This window comes from Felis catus, chromosome F2 (assembly GCF_018350175.1).
Source record: "Felis catus isolate Fca126 chromosome F2, F.catus_Fca126_mat1.0, whole genome shotgun sequence".
Lineage (NCBI taxonomy): Eukaryota > Metazoa > Chordata > Mammalia > Carnivora > Felidae > Felis > Felis catus.
The window spans coordinates 34,817,154-34,836,587 of NC_058385.1; the positions used below are offsets into that span (position 1 = coordinate 34,817,154).

The window sequence follows — 19,434 nt, forward strand, 5'->3', positions numbered from 1 at the left end:
CAAAGATTAAAGAAAATTAAATTTAACATGTCTAACGGCTTTACAATTCTACTTTTTTGCAGTATTTTTAATGGTTTGTCCAAGGTATAGAGTATACATTTTTAACTTTTCACACTCAGAGTTAAATATATCATCCCACTCAAAATGTAAAAACCTTAAGGTCATTTTAGGCCCATTGTCTCCCATCCCATTTTGATACAGTTGTCATATACGCTACATCTATATATCTTGTAACTGTATATGTTAGGCTTCTACTCCTTTACTTTCCTCAGTTGGCATTTATAAAGAATAGTATTTCCACCATTCTTTTTTTTTTTTTCAACGTTTATTTATTTTTGGGACAGAGAGAGACAGAGCATGAACGGGGGAGGGGCAGAGAGAGAGGGAGACACAGAATGGGAAACAGGCTCCAGGCTCTGAGCCATCAGCCCAGAGCCCGACGCGGGGCTCCAACTCACGGACCATGAGATCGTGACCTGGCTGAAGTCGGACGCTTAACCAACTGTGCCACCCAGGCACCCTGGCATTTAAAGATATAAAGTGTTGCTTGGGGCACCTGGGTGACTCAGTTAAGCATCCAACTTTGGCTCAGATCATGATCTCACAGTTCCTATGTTCAAGCCCCACATTGGGCTCTGTGCTGACAGCTCAGATTCTGTGTCTCCCTCTCTCCTCCCCCACTCATGCTCTATCTCTTCTGTCTCAAAAATAAATAAAACAGTAAAAAATAAAAAATAAATAAAGATATAAGTGTTGCTTGAGCAACTTTTCATAATTTATTCTCTTCTATAATTCATTTCAAATAATTTTAAATTTCTGTCTTGAGTTTTTCTTTGATCCATAGACTAATTTGTTTTTGTTTTAAAATATTAGAACACACATAAACACACACACTATAAATTCCATACTACAATGTTATATTTTGCTTTAATCAGTCATAAATGTTATTATTATTAAGAGAAAAGTGTGTTTAACCAGTTAAACTCCATTTCTTTATTTTATTTTATTTTATTTTCAACGTTTATTTATTTTTGGGACAGAGAGAGACAGAGCATGAACGGGGGAGGGGCAGAGAGAGAGGGAGACACAGAATCGGAAACAGGCTCCAGGCTCTGAGCCATCAGCCCAGAGCCTGACGCGGGGCTCGAACTCACGGACTGCGAGATCGTGACCTGGCTGAAGTCAGACGCTTAACCGACTGCGCCACCCAGGCGCCCCTAAACTCCATTTCTGATGCTCTTGATTTTCTTTTCTAGGATCTGAATTTTACTTTGGTATGATTTCCTTTCTTGTAGAACTTCCTTCATCATTTCTTATAGTTTTGGTCTGCTGAAGGTGAATACTTTCAGTTTTTAGTCATTTACTCATTTAGTTTTTCTTAATTCCTGAAGGATGTATTTACTATTTTATAATTCTGGGTTCAGTTTTTCTTTTAGCACCTTAAGCATTTGTTCCAGTTTCTTCTGGACTGTGTATTTTCATGACGAGAAATGGTCATTTGTATTGTTTTTATTTGCAGGTAGCATGTCTTTTGGGGATTACTTTTAAGATTTTCTTGTCATTTTGAAGTTTCAGCTATTTGATATGCCTTGTGAATAATATTCTTTATATTTATCCAGCTTGGGACTTGGTGAGCTTCTTGAAACCATAAATTATGTCTTCCACAATGTTTTGGAAGATGTTTGCCACTGTTTAAATATTTTCTTCCTCATTTCCTCTCTTCTTTATTTTTGGGACTCCAGTACATGAATGTTATGACTTTGCTAATGTAAAAACTGCTGAGGTTCTGTTCAATTGTTCTCAATCGTTTTTCTCTACTTTCTTCAAATTGGATAATTTTTGCTTGATTTGTCTTCAGGTCCACTGACTCTATTTTTTTCTCAAATCCATTAGTTGTTACTCTCTAATGATATATTTTTTAATTCAATATATTTTTTATATCTGTAATTTTCACTTATCTTTATATTTTCTATTTCTCTGCTATTTCGTTCACTCATTACCAGAATGTTTTGAAATACTTCATTATAATGGTTATTGTTTACTTGTTTAAAATTCTTTCCTACTAATTCCAACATTTTTGACATCTATGTGTCAATCTATATTGTTTGTTTTTTTCTTTGTATACAGTCATCTTACCTGTTCTTTGTGCATTTAATAACTTGAGTTGTATTCTCAACATTGTGAAACTCTGGATTCAATTATGTTCTCAAAAATATTGATTTTTACTTTAGCAGGCTGAACTCAAATTCCAAACTCAGTCTTCCCTGCAGTGAATGGAAGTTGAGAGTTCTGTTTAGTTTTTTAGCATTAGCTGGGCTACTGGAATCTGCATTTAGCCTGAGTAGTTCAGAGCTCAGCTAGACATGGGAGTAAGGTTTCTATGCGAATTTGGTCTCTCTATTAATGATTCTCTTCTTTTTTTTTTATTTTTGCCATCTTTTCCAGGTACTGTATTTTCTCTGAAATTTATCCTCTAGTTCTTCATGCCAGTAAGATTGCAGGTGTCAATTTTCTTAGCTATCTCTGGTCCTAAATAGGGCCTTCCCTTAATCAAAGAAAAGTCTAAGAATGGGTAACTCAAGTTGCTCTGTTCCTTTCTTTCAAGTTTTTACTCCCTTCTACTTCCTTTTTTCTGCACTTGTTCATTTTATAAAATATGAATATATAATATAATATATATTAGGTCATTTGGACTGACAAATGACCTGAAGCATTAGCTTTTTTTATTGATTACTATAGAACTCCTTTAAAAAAAAACAAGAAAAAATAAGATTTCACAGAAGGGTTGAACTTAAAATAATATGAGTGAGTTATGATTCTCTTGATTCAAACAATTAACATTTATTGAACTCAAACTGTGGTACTAAGAAAATATCTATACTTGTATATTGGGAGAAAGGGGAAGCTATTTGTTGTATATGATTTAACCTCAACCTAGATTTTCCCAGACTGCTAATGGTAGTGCACTCAGAATTGTTTGGTTTAGTTTTTATTTCAAAATTGCTATTTAATAAAGCACTTCACTTTCTGCTTTATACCTCCATTAGTTGATGTTAAAATAGACTAAGAATTACCAAATATTAGAGCACTTGCCAAACATTGAAAGGGTTGATGATTCCTTTACTTTATGTGTAAACTTGTATTATTGGAAAAAGTATACTTACTTTTAATTATGTCCATAAAATATATTGGAAAGGGCCACAAACAGTCTCAGTCAGTGTGACCTGTGTGACTAATTTGTTTAAAATTTAAAGGTAAATTATTTTTAATGTAATTATCTCCTATGTTAAAATTACTGATTACTGATTAATATTCTTTATCAGTGCTGCAATAGTTAATGTGAATATCAAATTAATAACAAAAGCAGGGGAATGAGGTCAGTGTAGATGTATGTTTTAGGAATAAAATTTCCAGTGTCATAAAGATGTTCTTAGCAATAAAAAGAAGTAAATAGTGTACTTTTGGTTGCTTAATTTCCTCATATAACTTTTATTGTTAAAGTCTACATTTGATTCACCTTTGTTAATCAGATTCTTCCTTTAATCTTGAAAATAGGCTTTAAAAATTTCTGTGACGTTATTAAAAGAAATTTTGAGGCCTGTAGTGTTCATTAATGTTCACACTTAGAAACAGATCATTGGGGCGCCTGGGAGGCTCAGTTGATTGAGCACCACTTGGCTCAGGTCATGATCCCATGGTTCGTGAGTTCAAGCCCCGTGTGGGACTCTGTGCTGACAACTTACAGCCTGGAGCCTTTTTCGGATTCTGTGTCTTCCTCTTTCTGCCTCTCCCCTGCACATGCTGGCACTCTCTCCTTCTCTCTCTCTCTCTCTCTCTCTCTCTCTCTCTCTCTCTCTCTCTCTCAAAAGTAAATAAACATTAAAGTTTTTTATAAAGAAATAGATCATTAAAAAACTCTTGCTTCATATCTTCCTCAATAATTTATTTTGATGTTTGTTTAGTGTATAAATTCTACATTTATAAAAGAGAAACAGAAAATTGAGTCTGATATTCAGATTATTATGATTGTTAACACTACTCTGTAAACAGCATGTAAATGAAAGTTACATACAGCAAAAAGATATGTATTTAATAAGGCAATCATAATTCAATATTTTACTATCTTTGAGAAAATTTGACGAAGATGGTAATAAATGTATATAATATACTGATTTTATATTTTGAGAAATATGTACTAAATGATGGAGGAGAAAATATATTTGACAATTCAAACATGTGCCAGTGATGTTCTGTAAAATTATAACTTATTGAAAATCTTTGAAAAAAAACACAAAATGAAGATTTTTTTGCTTCCGTTAACACATTTCATGGTAGATATACTAAATAAGTATTTAACATATATTGCTGTTTTGCATTTTTGATGGTGCTCGTCTTTGCCTAATAGAGCTGTATATTTAAGGAAAGAATACTGTGTCATCCTAGATCTAAGGCATGTATGGTACATAGTCTTTAAAAAGTGCATTTTAAAAAATGAACAGCGACATAAAATTATATATGCCTATATCTAATCCAAATTTTCAGTTACAAGTTATATAATTTTATACCTTCTATTTGGTTCTAATACATTTTACAGCTCTAAGTTAGTGAATTAAGACAGGGACAACACACACACACACACACACACACACACACGTACACACACACACACACCAAACAAAAAAAGACCATACAACAGTTTTCAAAGTGGATATCTTTTACTTCCTTAACACTTTAAGATCAGAGAATTTATATGGGGAAAATGGCTAACAATTAAAGTGTGTATAAGGTTTGGGAGTGTCTGAATTGTTCAAAATCTGCGAGAAAGTGTGCTGCTGGCTTCTAACATCTTGATGATCCAGGTTTTAGCTCTAATTTATAATCTTGTTATTTTCATGGAGAGGATAAAATGGTATAGAAGGAAACAATTATCACCCAAATCTAAAATCTGAAGAAACAACTCAAAAGCAATAAAAACATTTATAGGGGTATACTTGATTCTTATTGAGTTATTTATTCCCTGCTTTATATGACTGTCTAAGACAGTATTTTCATAGCTAAGATCATAGTGACTTGGGAATTCTTGAAATAATGATAAAATTCCATAGGCAAAATGCAACATGCCATGTGATATGATATACCATATCTTTGGCATTATAAATAATTTAATTAGGCTAGGTACAGGTATTATTTGATTTGTGCATGTAGTTGCTGTTAATATCATAACTAATGTGGAAGATGCTGCTAGTCTCTTACATGAATTTGAGTGCTTATAAAGCAATAATCAATTATAGAATATATTAACAAGAAGCACACAATTTTATTATTGATGTTTTCATTTCATTATTTTATGGGAATAATGGAGAAAGCATATGAATGGGAAGAATGTGATAAAGAACTACATATAATGATGGGATATAAAGGAATTTTTCCTTTAGAAGGAAAATATTAAATAATAAGAAAGGACATTATTTTGGATGCTTAGTGTGTATTTCTTCCATTAGGTAATAGAATGAACAACTTTTCAGAGCTTCTGCCATAATTATGTTTGTGTGGTAATAAACTGATTCTTCTATTTGTTCTTGAAGCTCCTGGAAAAAAAGAGTAGAAACTTAATTTCTATTATATTTTAAATTTACCCCATTTTGAAAAACAACAAAAATAGCTGAGATTATTTCTTGGAAAACCCCTTATCTTTTTCCCTACTGTCATCAGAAAGGTTAGTTGATATAGAATGGGGACAGGTACACCATGTCCCATTACGCTTTCCTTTACCTCACCAGTTCAAGAACATGGAGGAAGTACTTTTACTTACAGCCTGAGTTCCAGCCATTCTTCTGACATTTAATAAAAGATATACAAACTGATTGTAATAGAACTTACATGGAACAACTAGAGAACAGCTCTAAGGCATAAGAAGTCACAAATGTGTCGATCCAGAGGTTAACAAAGCACGTCCCCAAATGGCTTATCCATTGGGAGATTTTGAACACTCTAGTTTTCTGCTAGATTCCTGTCAAAGATCTCTCATTGACAACCTACAGGAAACACGTTAAAGTCATTAACTGGTGACTGCCTAGCTTGTGAGCATTATTTCTTACCATCTATGTAGTATGGTTGAACATCTAGATCCTTCTACACAGTACACTTTATCTGCTCCTGCTGTTTAGTGGAAATAGCATTTACTCAATCTTTGCCTTTAATATTTAGCTAGTAGGTGCTCCTCTGTAGCATTTGCATAAAATGCAAATGTGATAACATGATATTATAACTATTCTGTTTTGGGGATTGTCTTCTCTGCTGGACTATGAATTGTATGAGATTAGGGACTATATCTTCATTTTTGGATTTTCATCATCCAGGAGAGTCCCTGGTCAATAACTTGTTCTCAGTAAACCCCTGGTAAATGAATAAATAAATTAATGTCAATAAATGATTTACTTAGAGATACATAAGGCAAATTAATTATGATGAATTTTAGGAGGCTTTATTGAGTAAGAGAGATTGAGATTTTTTATAAAAGAATTATTTTGAAAAATAATTTTTAAATTATCAGGCTAGATAAGATAATCTAACATCTGTGGGTTGAGGGTAGTGCCCTCTTTTTTTTTTTATAATTTTTCATTATAAATCCCAGTTCTTAGTACAAAGGAATAATAGTGTGTCGGTGTAGAACCTTTTTAAAAAATTAATTTATGTATTTTTAATGTTTATTTATTTTGAGGGAGAGAGAGCAAACAAGCTCAGCACGTGCACATGAGCTTGAGGGACATGAGAGAGAGAGAGGGAGAGAGAAGATCCCACGCTGACAGCACAATCCAGAGGTTGTGTTTGATCCTACAAACTGTGAGATCATGATCTGAGCTGAAATTAAGAGTCAGATGCTTAACCGACTGAGCCATCCAGGTGCTCCAAAGTCTTTAGTTTTATAATCCCTGCAATTCCTCTGTTTACTTCTTCGTCCCTGCAGCTCAACTAGACCTTGATTTTCACTGCCATAGGGAAGGGAGGTCATAATATCAATATAAAGTGGAACAGAAAAAGTTATAGATTTTATTATTATTATTACTATTGTTATTATTGTTATTACTATTGTTACAAAGATAGAAACATCTCTCATACGACTTGTTGAAGAGAACAGAATAAGAAGGTAGGGTTGCAAACTAATCATGTCTCAGGAAGTAACCTGCTCCTGTCCCACCACCCAAACAAATTCTGACTTGGGTAGGAATTTGAAGGCAGGAGGGGAACCCAGGAAACCAGCACATTCCTTGAAGTTTAAGTTTCCTGATACCATGTGAGCAATGTTTGGCAACATGCCAATATACTGACCAATTGGCATATATCTGCATAAGGTGTTTAAATACAGCTGCTAAGATTCCTGTAGTCAGGAGTGGTGTGGGAGAGAAACTGCAGTTTCCAGTGATCTGAGAAGTTAGCTGAGTTGGCAGGCTTGAAGGTCTTTTATGGCTGGGATGGAAGAAGCAGCCATGGATGGCAACACAACCAAGCCTGGGGAACAGAACAGATGGACAGAAAAGCTGATGCCAGCAAGGACTAGAGGTCAAGGGCTTCCTCCACAATTTGATGATGCTGTGAGAATCCCAGCCCCTCCTCTCTAGACAGCAAACATCAAAACCTCTTCTGAGAAAAGAAAGTCAAGGGAATTGGCTTTAGTTAATACCTAAATGACTTGTTATTCAGAAAGACTTTATGTTATCTACCCTTAGCTGGAATGGGGGCTTGAATTAGAGAATAATTTTCAGACACATCAAAAGTTACATTTGCACTCCGGAGTTCTTTGTGAGAGTAGTTCACTTGTTGTATTTGTTCTACCAAGATCAAGTTCTCTAAAAAAAAGAGGAAGATAAATTTGTAATTACTCCAAGTCAGGGCCCCATTACTCACACATACGGCAGTACATTATAGCTGACAAACATATTTTCCCCATTTATTGCTATGTACATGGTAACTACTCCTTAAGTTAGCATGTCATAAACTTGTATTACATTTCTCTCCCTTTTTCTCTCTCTCTTAAACACAAGCACAAACATACACACACATGAACAAACACACTCACCGTCTCTCTCTCCCTACACAATATAGATATTTTGATTTAACTGATAAAGAAACTGAAGATATTATATAAGTTCATCAAATCCACATGATAGATAAATGACAGATAGGATACAAATTCAGGACTATTTCCCTTCAGAGATTTTGCTCTTCTCATTTATTACTGTGGGATGAAGGAATTGATACTTCCTCTTTATATTTTTCCTCACTAATTGCTGGCAAATAATTATGAAATTTCAAGGACTATCCTATAAAATATTAAATGTAAAAGAACCTTGATGGTTTAGATAGTCTGTCAATATTAAACATAATGATTTACTGAAATATTGATATTTACTGAAGTCATTATATGGAGTGAGAAATTATAACATAATTTTTAATCTAGATAAATGAGACATTTCTTTGTAAAATTTTTATATTCAAATTTTAAAATTACAGTAATATATCAAGATTCATGTTAGAACTATTAAAAATTCTGGGGCGCCTCAGTGGCTCAGTTAGTTAGCGTCTGACTTCAGGTCATGATCTCACTGTTAGTGAGTTTGAGCCCCACGTTGGGCTCTATGCTGCCAGCTCAGAGCCTGGAGCCTGCTTCAGATTCTGTGTCTCCCCCTCTCTCTGCCCCTCCCTCGCTTGCACTCTGTTTCTCTCTCTCAAAAATAAACATTAATTTTTTTTAAATAAAAGATTCAGCCATTTCAATTGTCAAGATACCATAGTAGGTACAATCAAAAATGTTTAACTAAAAAAAAGTCACAGGATGAAATGGGAAGAAGCCCCAGAGAAGGTGTGGCTTATGACGGTAGATGTAGTGGCAATTACCACATTTCATCTGCAGGACACAACTCATTCCTGAACCATCTTCTGTCATAAATCATACAAAGTTACTTTTTGGGCCTGCTAAATCTTTTTCTATTTTTAGCAAGTATTAATTTTTTAAAAGACTGTAAAAGGAACATGTCTTCTAAAGTCTTTACTTTCTAAACATTAGAAAAGTATTAACATTATTAATTATTTTTAATTTTAACATCTATAGGTTTTACAGTTGATATATGGTTTTCATCATTGGGTTTTTCAGAATCAATATACTGAGTGGAAATGGCCTTAGTTTGTAGTTTTTAATTTTTTTTTAGTTTATTTATTTTGAGAGAGAGGAAGAGAGAGCAGGGGAGGGGCAGACAGCAACAGAGAGAGAGAGAATCCCAACCAGTCTCTACAATGTCAGTGCAGAACCCGACATGGGGCTCACCAACCATGAGATTAGGACCTGAGCTGAAACCAAGAATTGGACGCTTAACCGACTGAGACACCCAGGCACCCCAAAATGGTCTTAGTTTTTAAATGAGTTGTCCAATCTCCATTTAAACATGTAACTACCACATAGAAATGGATTCTTCTATTATAAAACCTTACTGTGGCTTATTCCAAGATTACTTCTATATTTCTAGTGATTTAAGAGATGTAGAAATCAATGCTATAGTATCTAACTTAATGTAAGTACATGAGTTGTATTTGGTATTGATTTCATTTTTCCTCGAAGGGGAAGGAACTGTGTAAAAATATATGTGTTCTTATTCTTTTCTTTCTGGTAATTATATTATAAAAGGTTAGTTCAATAACTGAGTGGACCTATCTTCTAAACTGTCAGAAAATCAGAGCACACAGCCAATTCTCCTAACTATAGTAGAGTTAATGTCTATTCCATTTAGAACAGATAATTTTCCAACCACTTCTAATATTCTCTAGGTTTAGACATTTCCTAAGTACTCATAAGTATAGCTTATTTCAGTAATTTATTTTTTATTGGTCTTTGTGTTTAACATTTTTAAATTATAATAATTCTAAAGGTGAAGATATCAAATATTCATAATGACATTAGATAAATGAACAACAGATGTACTATTAACCAAATGTATAAAACAAAGGACAAGATCAATTAGTAAAGGTCCTATAGGAACACTCATAAAAGTTTTAATCTGACCTTTTCTCTAATTATTTTTTATATTCTGAAAAAAATGGAAACAATCTCTTTTTAAATTTTACAGTACTCAGGGCCCACACTAAATTTTTCATATGTTTTAAATAGCAGTCACGTGGATAAATTACATTCATAATGTCATTAATTCTTTAAAATTGGTTAGATTCCTCTGGTGACAAAGGTTTAAAGGACTCCTTTAAGTATGAAACAGATTGAATTGCATAGATGAACGGGAACATTCACATTCTGCTGTCACACCAGTCATCTTTACTTTTACCTGAATGGTTCTGTTTATTAATGTATCTGGCAAACATTTATCAAAATTCAACTATTTGACAAGAGAGTGCAAAGAGAAGAAAAAGGGTAACAAATGAATAGAGTAAGGCCAGTGGGTCATCTTTAGAAAATGGTATGGTTGCTTTTGGGGAAGTTGTCAAAATTTGGAAGAGCCATTTTAGCAAATTAAGAAAGAATGCTATTTAGGGATGACTAAAGGTTTTGTGAAAAACAGCGAGACTGAGAATAATCAGTAATAAAGTCCTTCAGCACAATAATATGATATTTCCCCAGGAGCTGCAAGCAAGAGCAGATAAAATGAACTGCAGGCTTTTGCCAGGATTGGTAATTGCCAAAGAGAACTAAGGTAGCCTGTGAAGGGTAGGACTGGTGACAGTTTCATTGAAATGTTTAATTATGAGCTTCAGGATGCATATGGAATCCCATGAAACCAGAGTTGTTTAAACATTCATAATATTTAACTGTAGTGGAATTAGCTTAAATACATATCACTCTCTCTGCAATGTTATAAAAAGTTTACATATTAAACGTTAAACAAACATAAAAGTCACATTACTTTGGTACTAAACCATACATAATACCATATGGCATTTATTAACATTTCCAAACCTGTGCATTTTGTCTTTTCCCCACATTAATTACAGAGTTAATCAGTTAGTGCACAGATAGTGATAACTTTTTTTTTTGCTTCTAAATCATCAATAATTTTGAAGAAATTTAGATTAAAATAGATAAGGTTCACAGGCAGTCTGAAATAACAGAATCTGGTGAGGCATTTTCACCATCCTTGTTGTTTAACGTCATTTCTTAACAAACCCGGAATATTTTGTTGTGTTTGTTGTTATAAGATTTTAGTGTGCCATGGTTTTATTCATTAACAAATATGTATTGAGTTTCTGCAAGGTACCAGCCATAGCTTTAGGCATTAAAGATACAGTACTGAACAAAACAGTATGCACATGCACATAGTATTAAGTATGCAGTCTCAAGTTTAGGATTTGATTCTATTTTGGGGGCTCTGTAATTAACAACCACAGCCTAAGATATTCACAATTCAAGCCATTTTGTTACCATGGTATCCTCATTGTTATAGTTAGTAGCTGTTGCTTGGCTTTTTCACTAAAGTTATTCAAGCCCCATTAGGATTAGGCAATCCATTTCAGTTGCAACATTTTCCACCTGCTTTTGTAGCCATTAAATATAGCCAATTCTTAGTTTCTAACTTCAAGTCTTTGTTGTTTCTTTCTCCATAATATTCGCGTGGGTGTCTTGATCTCAGTTCTTTTGAGTGTTGGTTCTAGGTTTGTGCTAATTAACACAGCATACTATAATGAATGTAGTGAGCTGTTTAAGCCTACAGATTCTCTATTGGCAACCATATCAACACATTTAATTCAATGAGGCACTCTCAAAATCAATATTCACAAATTTGCTCTAGAGTTTATTATTAAGTATGCACATGTTTATTTATATCAGTCCAACAAAATAATTTACTTCTACTTGGGGTTTTTAAAACATTATGTTAGGACAACAATTTCATTCTACTTCTTGAAGTGTTACAGAATAGATCTTCTTGATAACTATAAAGGGCCCTTCTGATAAAATTGCATTGTATCTGGGTAAATTATAATAAATATAAATCTTAGTGCACTTTAAGAATTGCTAAAATAAGTTAATTTTCACAAAATAAAGTAAAATAAAATAATAAAATAAAACAAGGCAACATCAGAGGAAGGAGATCTAAGGATTAAATTATAATAAAAAATGGGAAAAATAAGAAAAAATGACTACGTCATTGGTGTGATGGAAAGCAAAATCCTTGAGACTCCAGAAATACAAGGAAGCTAAACTTGAGATTCATACATTTAAGCTTGGGAAACTTGAAGAGTCCAAAATGTTCCTAGGTTGGTGATTTTCTCTGGAAGTCCAGAAAAAGCAAATGCAAATTCATCTTTAAAAGAAAGCAGCCTCAATTTAGATTCAAACTAATGTGTCTCATAGATTAAATTTAAAAACAGGAGCTTACAGGGCGCCTGGGTGGCTCAGCCCATTGAGCCTCCGACTTCAGCTCAGGTCATGGTCTATGAGTTTGAGTCTCGCATCAGGCTCTGTGCTGACAGTTCAGAGCCTGGAGCCTGCTTTGGATTCTGTGTCTCCCTGTCTCTCTGCCCCTGCCCTGCTTGTGCTCTCTCTCTCTCAAAAATAATAAACATTAAAAAATTTAAAAAAATATGAGCTTACATTAAAAAACAAAGTCACCAAGCATTTAAGGAAACAAGTCATAATATTGAGGTTTAGGGAAACAGCAATCAACAGATTTATCTCTTAAATAATTTCAGATATTGGAATGATCAGATTCAAGATATAAATTACTTTGAAATATTTAAAGGGATAAAAATAGAATACAAATGAACCAAGCACGGGAACAATAAAAAAAATGGTAGATTTGAAAAAAAAATCCCAATAGATAGTTTAGAAATTGAAAATAAATATATATAGAAATAAAGGCTCAGTAGTGAAGTAGTGAATTATGTGGTAGAGCTGCAGGACCAAACCAGAATACAATGCAAAAATACAGGGATAGAATTTGAAAGAATGGTTAAGAAATGTTGATGCTAAAATGAACACTAACAAATATCCAGAGTCCCAGAAGGAGAAAATAAAGAATAGTAAGTTTTGAAAACATAATAGTTAATGATTTTCTAGAAATACAGACATAAATATACAATGAATACTAAACTAAGAAGGTGTTCTTACTTAGATGCTTTGTGGTGAATTTTCAGAACAATATGAAGTGAAAATTTTTAAAGCAATCAGATAGAAAAGAAACATCAATTACAAAGGAATGAAAAATGGGCTGAGAGTAGATTTCTCGGTAGTATAATGGATACAAAAGGATAGTGGACTAAAACTCATTAAATTACTGAGAAAAGTTAATGTCAACTTTAGAATTTGTACTCCCTAAAAATATCTTTTATGAATCAGGGCAAGATAAAGACATTTTCAGGTACACAAAGTTCAATATATGTTCACTAAAGGAACTTTTCAAGGGTGTATTTTAGGAAGAGGTAAAATGATCTCAGAGTCCAGGTTTAAGATGTGAGAAGGAATTATAAGCAAATAATCTGTAAAAAAAGTCGTAAAATAATTATTATCTGTATAAAAATATGATGATCATGATGGAAATAAGCTTCAATTATATATACCAGGATGGAAATAAAATAATAGAAAACAGTATGTGTGATGGAGGTTGAGTAGATTTAAAGTGTTTGAAAATTTTTTCTGTTATTTGTGAAAGGGTTTAAGATCCAGAGTAACTTTAAACTTAATGCATAAAGAGAGTAATATATTATCAATAGGAAAGAACAAACTGTAGAGGTAGGGATTTCTGGGCTTTCAAATTCTGTGAATATTTCCTTTTACTCCCATGCCATTTCATGGGCTACCAGATTTTCTCAAAAAGTCCCAACTTAACAAAAATGTGTTCAGCATAAGTTCAGTCACAGGATCATACTTTGCTGTCTACTTTTGGCTGTCTTAGCTACTTTATCACATATATAGAAAATTCTTGGGCTGTAGTTAATGCCTTGGGCTAAAAATTTAAAGATGGTATTTTCTAAGGATGCCTGGGTGGCTCAATTGGTTGAGTGTCCGACTCTTAGTTTCATCTCAGGTTATGATCTCACAATCATTGGATTGAGCCCTGCGTCAGAGCATTGAGCATGGAGCCTCTTTGAGATTCTCTCTCTCTCTCCTCTCTCTCTCTCTCTCCCTCCCTCCTGCGACCCTTCTCCCCCACTCTCTCTAAAATAAAAAAAAATTAAAAAAAAATAATAAAGATGCTATTTTCTACTCCCCTTTTGCCTCTATATTGGAAGATGGAGTTCTGTTTGCAAATATTTTAGAATTTTATTTCACTATAAATGCTATTTAGATTCTGTGTTGCTGAGACCTAATACTCTCAATTCTGATTTTATAATTATTGTAATCGAGTTTTCTTTTCATTATGAGATTAAATTTCTGTTGCTGATGTTCACTCTCCCAAAAATTCTAATATATCTTCATATAAATGACATTTTTACATATTGTCATTAAATTATTTTTAAAATGTTAATCAAATTCTCTACACTAGAACTAGGTACTTAGTTATATATTTACTCCTATTTTTTTTTTTACTTTCTCAATTTCCTAATATATGATTATGTAACCTGCCTGAAAAGGGTCACGAAATAATTAAATAGATATTTGTAAGGCATTTCTCCAATGTCTTTCATCTTAGATTTTCAGATTGTGTTTTCAACTTCACTTAAATTGTTTAGTGACTTCATTGAGTCCCCTGCCTTTGAGTAGCATCCCTATGTTGATAAACATAAAATGACCAAAAGCAAATTCCACTCCCCTACCAGCCCTTTATCCCTGCCTGTCTTCTCCATTTTGGTACTCAGCATTGTGCCATCATCCTATTTACTCCAGCCAAAGCATGGGATTTATCTATGATTTCTCATTTTCCCTAAGTTTGTCTCCATTAGTAAGTTTTATTAAGTATATATTCAAATAGTATTCTGAACTTTTCATTTCTTTCCATCTCCATGTTGATAAAGTCTACTATTCCTTACTCTGCTTCCTCCTAATCTATTTTTACCAGAGTAGCTGCAGTGTTTTTTTTTTAATTTTTTAAATGTTTGTTTTTTTTGAGAGAGAAAGAAGGAGAGAGGCAGAGTGTGAGTGGGGAGGGGCAGAAAGAGAGGGAGACACAATATGAAGCAGGCTCCAGGCTTTGAGCTGTCAGCACAGAGTCCAACAAAGGGCTTGAATTCACAAATCTCAAGATCATGACCTGAACTGTAGTCAAATGCTTAACTGGCCGAGCCACCCAGGTACCCTGACAGTGTGGGTTTTTTTTTTAATATACCTAAAAAATACATATCATATCATGTTTATACCCAGCTTTAAATCTGGTGGCTTAGGAGTCCCTGGGTGGCTCAGTCTGTTAAACACCCAATTCTTGGTTTGGGCTCAGGTCATCAAGCCTCACATTGGGCTCTGTGCTGGCATCACGGAGCCTGCTTGGGATTTTCACTCTCCCTCTTTCTCTGCCCCTCCCCTGTCCATGTTGTGTCTGTCTCTCTCAAAATAAATGCATAAACTAAAAAAAATTTCTAGTGGCTTACTATGACAGTTAAAATTCAAATTCTTTGCATATTTACAAAATCCTCTCCCATACCGTCTCCTCAGTTACCATCATGCCTTTGGTGTTAGCTGTTCCTTCTTGAAATTCCTTTCCCCTATATTAAGAAGACTGACGTTAGTGTTATTTATGTCTTAGACTGACATCATTTCTTTGAGGCCTGTTAGATTATCAGAGTCACCCAGTCACTCTCTATTACATCATCCTATCCTATCTCTACATAACATGTTGAATTACCAGATATTTTCTTCTCTATCTATCATCTATCAAATATTCTGTCACCCCCCACCATTCTGTTAATGTAACATTTGTGAGAGCAGCAACCTCTAATTTACTGTTCATCAGTATAACACCAATCCTTAGAATAATATCTGGCCCTTGGAAATTACTCATTAAATATCTATTGCATTCATGAAGAAAATAATTTTCTGCAATTTTTAATTAATACAATTTTACTTATGTGAAAAACATTGTTAGTATGATCACCTGTTAATAACAGCTAGTGATCTTATCATCCAGGAAAATAAATGTACATTTCTGGCTACATTTGTTAATGTCTTATTAAATTTTTGAGTTAACTTAAAACTTCTTGAAAAACTGCTCAGGGTAATTTCTACTAAATTGGTTTAACTTTGTGAAATTCTAAAAAGTGCACATGAATAGTAATTTATTTCTATCTAGTCAAATAGGATTTGACCATGATACAATCTGCCCTACTTTTTAGTACATAGAAATTTGAACAACTTCCAGAATGATAAATTTTAATTTTGAGCACCCTAGACAAAAAAATGGAAGTGTTAGGGCAGATTCATTTATTAGTGAATTCCTCTGCATTGACGGGTTGATTAAACTGTTTTGTTAGGCTGTATTACCCTCTGAGTTTTTTCACTGTTTTACTTTCTTATTCATTGTAGAGTGATTCTTCTTAGAGTTTTCATATTTTTAGTATAAGTTTTCTTTCTCTATTTCATGCAGAATACTTTCCTGAAAAGGGTCTCTGAAATTTCTAGACACTTTTTTTTTCTTTCAGTACATCCAATTATTTTTTCTTTAAAATTTTAACACTGTATGCAAGACATACACCTTCAGGTAGGAAACTTTCGTATATGTTCAGATAGCTGTAAAATTAGCTTTTGTGTAAGTACTATAGGAAAGTATTTTATTATTCTGAATAATGTTTTTATAAATTAAGTTCATGTGAATGAGTCCAATTTTTTACTTTCAACCTTATCAGGATTTAATCCTTTTTTGCTTTTTCGCTCTGGTTTCATGGTAGGTTTTAGTCTTTTATAAAAACATTTACATTTTTCAAAATTTTTCTTGCTGTAGAGGTGTTTGATTTGTCATTATTTAATTTGGAATTACTATATGTTGGACTTTCTGAATAAGTATGTATACATAATTATGCATTTAAGTTTTATCATTTCTTGCAGGATTTCTATGAAATAGACTTATCAACATTGTTGTTTATTTTACAAAGAAAAGATTCAGATAGGTTAATGACTTTGCTGAGGCCTTACTAGGAAGAGGAAGAATTGGATTTGAACTCAGAATGTTCTGTGGCAGCCAAGGAGGAATATTAATCTAGAAGGTGTGAATAGACTAACATGCTGAGATCTTTAATTTATAGACCACAGAGTCCCTGTGGAGAATGTTGACAGGCAGGCCACAAAGCTTTTGTGAGTTGTGTAGTGCTAAAATTCCCCAGCCCTGCTAAAGAGGGATCTGGATCTGATTCAAAATAATGTGGTAGGTAGCCTTAGTCACTTAGACGTGAGTATAAAAGATAAAAAAAACAAACAAATTTGAGCCCATATTTTCAGAAGTTTCTGCAAGGTAGGTGATACCACCCTGAAGTGGACAGCTATTATTTTATAGCTGCTAATCATAAGGGATTAGTTTCTGTGAGAAAATTTTAGACAGTCTAATTGTCTGACCAAACTATTCATTTCCTTGCAAAAGGAGTGAGGTTTCAATCTGTTTCCTTACCATACTCAGCTATCGTAGTCATGAGAATTCCTGCCTGGCTGGGTGCTATTTTACAGATCATTTTATATGCTTTCAACTAATGGTCTACTTGTCGTCATCCTGCCCACAGCCTGAACACCTGTGCTCAAAGAGTTAAGTGTAGATTTTTTTTTTCTCTCCACATTTAGTGAAGACATGTTATTTATTTGTTATTGTTACTCAATATATAGTGTGTGTTATTGGTGATCACATTTAACATTGAGTTCATTGAATTCAGAAAGAAAAAAAAAACATCTGTTGTACTTTGTATGAAAGTAGAAATGGGCCTCTTCCCAAGATAAGGATCATAGGACTACTGGAAAGAACTTTTTGAAGTGGCATTGTGACATTTTCTCAGGTTGAAGAAAACTTTTTTTTTTTTTTTGAGAGAATCAGAGTATGAGCAGGGTGGGGCAGAGAGAGAGGGAGACACATAATCCAAAGCAGGCTCCAGGTTCTGCACTGTCAGCACAGAGCCCCATGTGAGGCTCAAATTCACGAACCGCAAAATCATGACCTGAGCAGAAGTTGGATGCTTAACCAACTGAGCTACCCAGGCACCCCTGAAGAAAGCTTTTATTATTTTGCATTATCACTTGAATAAAAGTGATGGTGATGTATTTATGGTTGAATTGTAATGAGATTATATTAGGTAGGGACACTGTGTGTATAGAAAGGAAAGATAGGTACATCTGGAAATTAAAGGGTAGAATATACAACACATATCCATAATACTACCTACCATCTTCATATGCTACACACTACTGTTGCTGAGTAGCCATGGCCAGACAAGTTTTATTTTCGTGTGCCCTGACTCCCACAAGTACATATAATTAGATGGTGGGTAGAACCCTGATCCAAAGGTAGCTAATCCATAGATTGTCAATTAAGGCTTGAGATGGATCCTTGTCAAGGGATAAGATGGGTCTTTCTCTTGGCAATTAAAACTAGAAAAATAATGTGAATTAGGCAGTAATAGGGATAGAAACTGAAGTGATAAAACAAATCAACTGACTTAGAGCATCATGGGCCATTGTTAAGCCTAAACTGAGGGAACAGAAGTAAGTTAATAAGGAAAAATCATGAGGTAAAAATCAGCTCTCCAGAATGGAAAAAACAAAAAATATATGGAATGCATACAACTCAATAGCAACAAAACAAAGCAAGCAAATAAAAATCAATAACCCAAATGAGAAATGGGAAAAAAGACCTGAGCTGACTCTTTTTTTCCACAGAAGGCACACAAATGGCCAACAGATATATGAAATATGCTTAGCTTCACTAACCATCAGGAAAATGCATATCGAAATCACAATGAGATGTTACCTCACTCCTATTAGTATGGATTTATTTTTAACAAATCCAAAGATAAGTATTGGCAAAGATGTAGAGAAAAGAAAACTCTTAGACATTGTTGGTAGGAATGTAAATTGATATGGCCATTATGGAAAACAGTATGGAAGTTCCTCAAAAATTAAAATACAGCTATAATATAATCCACAATCTCGTACTGGGTATATACCATATACCAATAGGAAATTAAATAAGTATCTTGAAGAGATATCTGCAACTCCCATATTCTTTACAATATTATTCTCAGTAACCAAGTTATGGAAACAACCTAAGGTTTTGTCAACAGATGAAAAGGTAAAGATAGTATGGTATATATCCACAATGGAATATTATTCAGCATTAATAAAAGAAAGAAAATCATGCCAAATGTGACAACATAGATGAAGTGGGAGGACATAATAATAAATGAAATAGCCAGACACAGAGAGATAAATAGTGCATAATCTCACTTATGTGTGAAATATAAAAATGTTAAACTCACAGTAACAGACAGGAGAGTAGTGGTTACATGGGTGGGGGGTGGGGTGTGGTGGTTGGT

The 19,434-nt window shown here is 33.8% G+C and overlaps 1 protein-coding gene across 10 annotated transcripts in view; it reads left to right on the forward strand.

Annotated features, from left to right (window-relative positions):
- The window catches only part of CNBD1 (cyclic nucleotide binding domain containing 1), a 490,155-nt gene that overhangs the window by 192,648 nt on the left and 278,073 nt on the right, over positions 1 to 19,434 (forward strand). The window lies entirely within an intron of this gene.